The 5,708-nt window shown below is 41.0% G+C and overlaps 1 long non-coding RNA gene across 2 annotated transcripts; it reads left to right on the top strand.

Moving 5' to 3' along the window:
• Nucleotides 1–595: 595 nt before the first annotated feature.
• LOC135418463 (uncharacterized) lies at nucleotides 596–4,830 on the top strand. 2 transcript variants are annotated; one of them, XR_010432459.1, is made up of 5 exons: nucleotides 596–643; nucleotides 1,321–1,495; nucleotides 2,641–2,718; nucleotides 2,918–3,102; nucleotides 4,739–4,830. It is a non-coding gene; the product is annotated as an uncharacterized LOC135418463 (long non-coding RNA). The 2 variants fall into 2 exon arrangements; XR_010432458.1 differs by having other exon boundaries at nucleotides 2,918–3,162.
• The last annotated feature ends 878 nt before the right edge of the window (nucleotides 4,831–5,708 follow it).

The raw sequence follows: 5,708 nt of genomic DNA, 5'->3' as shown, positions 1-5,708 counted from the left end.
ACAGGCCCAGGGCAGGGACTGTCCCTGTGCTGGCACTGCTGGGGCACCTCCAGTGCTGGGGGCAGTTCTGGGACCCTGAGACCAGAGAGACATTGAGGGGCTGGAGCATGTCCAGGGAAGGGAACAGAGCTGGGGAAGGGTCTGGAGCACCAGGAGCTGCTGAGGGAACTGGGGGGGGCTCAGCCTGGAGAAAAGGAGGCTCAGGGGGGACCTTCTCACTCTCTGCAACTCCCTGACAGGAGAGTAGAGCTGGAGGGGTCCGGGCTCTGCTCCCAGGGAACAAGGGACAGGACAAGGGGAAATGACCATAAGTTGCACTACAGGGGGGTTAAACTGGATATTGGGAAAGCTTTTTGCCCAAAGTGCTGTCCAGCCCTGGCACAGCTGCCCAGGGCAGTGGTGGAGTCCCCATCCCTGAAGGGATTTAAAAGCTGTGTGGATGTGGCACTTGGGGACATGAGTTAGTGGTTGCCTTGCCAGTGTTGGGGGAATGGTTGGACTTGATGGTCTTAGAGGACTTTTCCAGTCTAAACAATTCCATGATTCTATGACACAACTACAGACTTCTTCAAGGTGCTTATGACTAAACATCTGTACAAGCCTTGACAATGTCTGGGGCTTAAGATGATTTCAGAGCTCACAAGTTTGTTCTGCTGATAAAATGACATTCAGAAAGCTGAAATGCAGTGTGGTTGGTAGCAGGGAGCTGTGCATTGTCACCTGCTCACATGGGCCATGGGGCACATGCATTTGGTTTTGCACATCTGAACTATTTCAATGGAATCAACCTTTTACATGCAAAATAGTGATGGCATAATTTTAATAGTTATTTCAAGAACATAGCCTAAAATGCTGTATGGTTTTTAGGAAAACTCTATTTTAAAATCAAGCAACAGGAAGGATTTTGTCTTTTTTACAGTCTCACCGTACTAAGAAGCTTAAACATATATAACACCTTCCCAATTTAAAAATAAAACATAACACTTTTTATTGGGTTGAATTTAACCCAAGACCTCAGGTGTGATCAGCCCAAACTCAGAGAAAGTACAAGAACTTGAATGTAAAGTCAAAGCTAGATTTGCATCTTGTTTTAATATTGAGTAATGTTTAAATATTGGACACCCAAACTTCAGTTAGGCTTAAACCATGAAGAGGTTCTGCATGTACAAAGCTCCTGCAGATTTAGGTCTCAAGGAGAGAAGGACAAGGAGCACTAAAAAGCAGAGAGAAAACAGCCTTTTATTCCTTTTTATTATTATTATTATTTTCTTCAATTTTGAAACAGAACAATTTCATTTTTTTTCTTTTTAAATCTACCAGACATTTCCATACAGATTGAGATCAGGAATGCCAAATCTGAGTGTGGAGAGAATTGCTCTTGCCAAGTTACACAGCATGGAAAATAAACCCTTGTAACAGAAGCACTCCTAGGAGCTGCTGCATGGCTAGGGGTGCTGTAGCAGCATCCTGCAGACAGGGTCCTGCTTTTCCCAAGGTAAATTCCCAATTTTCAGCTGTTACCTTCTTGTACACAGTGTTTACCTTGATAAGGTTATGTATAGTGATGGTGCTGTTAGATCTAACACCAAGCTCACTCTCTATGTTCAGGATAAATCATTGGAATAAAGTATTTCCACCTTTTGCTATTCACTGTCTCTCAAAAAGTTCCCTCAAGCATGGATTTAGGGGCCACCTGTGCCCACAAACTCAGCAAAGCAAAGGGAGTGTACCGTGGAGGGAAATGAGAGCTCACTCTCACAGCAATTCCCATAAATTCCATCAACAGATGGACCTGCCTGTTCATTCCTTCAAGTGTCTCTCTGCAAACTATGAAACTCTGGCACTGCCAATGCCAATTTTAGTGCCACCTACATGGTTGCCAAGTGAAGCAGGTTGTGAAGTGCTGTGAAGCATCATTCAAAACATTCTGATTGAGAAATTCAAAATATTTTCTTCTTCTTGATCACTTGTCTACACCTAAAGCTTACGAACACAAGCAAAACTGTTTCAGTTCTTTCATGTTGCAGTGCTTTCAATGCTGAAACAAGGTAGGTTTAGGTTAGATGTGAGGAAGAAATTCTTCCCTGTGAGGGTGGGGAGGCCCTGGCACAGGTTGCCCAGAGAGGCTGTGGCTGCCCCACCCCTGGAAGTGTTCAAGGCCAGGCTGGATGGGGCTTGGAGCAACCTGGGCTAGTGGAAGGTGTCCCTGTCTTTGCACAGCCCTGCAGACTTTGTGGCACAGTATTAGTGGTGTCTCCTCACAAAGCCCTCACTGCACAGAAAGTCTTGCAGAATCTTTTGTCATATCAATGTTGGGAGTTGTATTTCTAGCCCTGAAGTTTGCTCTCAAGCTTATTGATCATGCAGTCTTGTTCTGTGACCTGGAACGTGTCTGTCAACAGCTGTTTCTCTGTCTTACAATGTCCAAAGTCGCAAAGTTACTGTCATGAGCTCAGGGACAAGTCAGGTTTTATGGCTACTCCAGAGCATTAAAGAGTATTATATTTGTCTGTTTGACAATCATCACTTATTTATTTTTGTGATGTTAAATAATCTAAATAAAGCAACTACAGGTTGCTTAGCAGGCTCATGATATCTCACTGTCAAAATACAGGTGCTTTTTCTCATTTTTTTTCTCAGATACGTAAAAGCTTGTTAACACAAGAATGCAAGGACAAATCTTCAGCAAGGAAGGAATAACAACAGTAATTGAAGATGGTAATTTAAATTATGCTTTTGTGTTGCAGAGTTAATTTTTTAACCTAGTTTTTAAGTAGCTTCTAATTACATATGTCTTATTTTAAGTGTCTCTCAATCCAGAATGAGTTTGAAATATTACCCCACCTAAAATTTGTCCTTATATAGGCTGTAGGTAGTATTTTTTAAAGAAAATCAAATGCTTATTTGCCCTCTCTAGCTAAATCTTCAGCAGATGATCATCACATTCCAAAAGTGAGTTGTTCTTAAACACAAATAGCCACAAGGATGGATGTCAGGAGGAGCAAATTCCAGTGCTTCCATGAGCATTCCTGCTTCTTAGTGTTTCAAGACCAAACAAGGCTTAGGTGAAGGTACCTCCCTGCCTCTCCAGCCTCTTCACAGGTTTGAAACAATAACAAAAGAAAAAGATTATGTTTGGCTCAAAATCCTCTGCTATCACAGGTCAGTGGGTTTCATGTCTCTTGGCATGACAGGTCTGTACAGTCCCTCTTTTTTGGCTTCTATATAGTGAGAATAATGAATCAACATTAATTTCTATCATTAAATGGGTTATGAAGACTTTTTTCCATAATTTCAGAGAAGACAATTTTCCAGAAAGCATTTGTTTGATAAATAAAGTTTTAGGTTCAACCCTACTATAAATAATCATCAGCAATAGCAGTAAATATTTTCCATATAGCAATAAGATCCTTGTTGGCTTGACAAAAAATGCTTACACTCACCATGGCTCACCTATGGCCCATGAATTTGTTGAGAATAATGTTGGGAGAGTTTCACAGACCTGATACGTGAGGCTGTGGAAGTCGTGTTCACCACACCAAGGTCCAAAAAAATTCACACGTTTTTCCTTTTTGCTTTATATTATCTCCAAATCAGATTTTAAAAAAAAAAGCATATCCAAAGTCCTGATTTTTGCAACTTCCCACAGTCCACCTCAGTCTAAATTTCCTGGTGTCTCCATCCAACTGTGCATGCAGACCAGGAGTCCAGGAGGTGTTTGGGGAACTTCAGGATTAGGGGAAAAGCAAGAAGACAATGCAGCAAACACAAGCTCTAATTGGAATACAGAAAGCCACTAATGGCACTGTAACAGCATCCAAAGGTGTCCAAGGGTGCTGTGCACACTGGGACATCGGGAACAATCAGCCTTTCACTCTTCATTTGGTCTTTCTTGCATATTCCACCCAAATCCCTGCTCCATAGCCATTTGTTCATCCCTGCAATGGAGCTTCTGACCTGCTGATTTGTTTATTTTTGTTGTTGATTTGCCCATCTGCTGATGTTGGTTTTGTCATTTGTTTACTTCAAGTTAATGTTTCTTTGATTTTATTGCGGAGCACTATGAGGTCCTAAATGATATGGGCATGTATAAAAATAAATGATGGTTATTTATCATTATCATTATTGCACTTGGCCAGGCCTTTAGCTCGCTAAAGATACCACTGTCTTCAGGGGCCTCTGAGACTTTGCTTTTAATCTTGGGGGGATTTCTAATTTCTAGGATATATCCCTAATAATGAGCTGCCTAGGAAAACTGTGAGCCTAATTTTCCTGGGCATCTGATGAAACACATTAATGATGACAGGTAGAAACAACCCAACCCCCTAAATCCCACTTTCCAACACAGGGTTGGGTTCTTTTTACCATTTTAATTATTGATGTGAAAAACAAAGAGCAAACAAACATTAAATTTGTGGAAGACTTGTAGAAATTCAAGCTGTCCCTAACTACAGTGGGTTAAAGAGGAGGGAATACAGTAAGTAAAGTACTTGCCTGGCACAGGGAAATGGAAGAAGGTTAACCAAGTTAATCTTCCCCTGTTTCCTCCCCTCCTCGCTCAAGGCCTCCAGGCTCAACCATCATTAGGAACCATATAATTGACTCATCCACAGGATTTCCTTTTTGTGTTCTGAATTATGGCAGATTTTCCACATTATTTTTTTCTTTCCTTTTTTTTTTTTTTCTTTTAATTTTAAACATTTGAAGCATTTAAACAGCAGGAATCCTTCCTCTACAGGTAGGAAATTTGTCCTATTAGTGAAGAGCACAGAGGCATTTCTAATTCCGGACACCACGTATTTCCCAGCACCATTAAAATCTGCTGATTAACCAATGGCCCAATGGATCTCCATGTGCTATACAGCTGTCACATCAGATGTTTTCTCTGCTACAATTGGTGTGTAATTTTGCTGGGTTTAAGTGCAGAAGGGGGGAATTTCCTTGTGATGGTACAAATAATTCATCACGGGCTATGGCTCAAGATTGTTATGAGGGAAAGAAATATCTCACAGTTATACTGTAGTTCATCCTACACCTGACAAGAGAGTGTTTGGCACATATAGTGGAAGCTTGATAAAATGGTTTAAAATCAGACACCGAAAAAGAATTGCAAAAGAAATTCTTCTTCAAAAATCATTTTGTGCTGAATTATTTCTTTTTTACTTGAAAGCCCTGTTAATACGCAGAGAGCATAGCAGGGCTGCTATTAAACGTGGGCAAAAAAATCACTCATTTCGTAGTGAGATGGGTTGGGGTTTTTTGTTGTTTTGTTTTCCAAACCGATTTTAAGACCGGAGAGAAGCGTGTCCTATAGCAAACAGTCTAAAACAAATGTTGGGAGCTTTGCTTCATTATGTGGTACATTGTAGTTTTATGCATGTACGCTGTGTGAACAAGAGGGTTAAAAGTTAAACAGTAGCCTAGGGCTAACACACTTGCAAGCTGAACAGGTACAAAATAGGCTTTTGTTGCTTTCAAACTATTACTGTATGTCTTTAGCAGGAAATAACAGAGCGGGCATCTGTGTGCAAAAATGGATTTCCTCCCAGTTCCAGGTAGTGTGGAACGGGGCTGGTTTAATGGCTGGAATGCCCATATGACCTTTAATCCAAAGTCATAAATTTGTCAGTGTCTGAAAGTGGCAGGATATCATTGCTAATGAGGCCAGTTTTTAGGACTTTGTATATCAGAAGTAACATCAGGGAGGA

The sequence above is a fragment of the Pseudopipra pipra genome, chromosome 8 (genome assembly GCF_036250125.1).
Source record: "Pseudopipra pipra isolate bDixPip1 chromosome 8, bDixPip1.hap1, whole genome shotgun sequence".
NCBI lineage: Eukaryota > Metazoa > Chordata > Aves > Passeriformes > Pipridae > Pseudopipra > Pseudopipra pipra.
The sequence above is the reverse complement of the archived record's forward strand: the minus strand, read 5'-3'. Positions and strand labels throughout refer to the sequence as shown.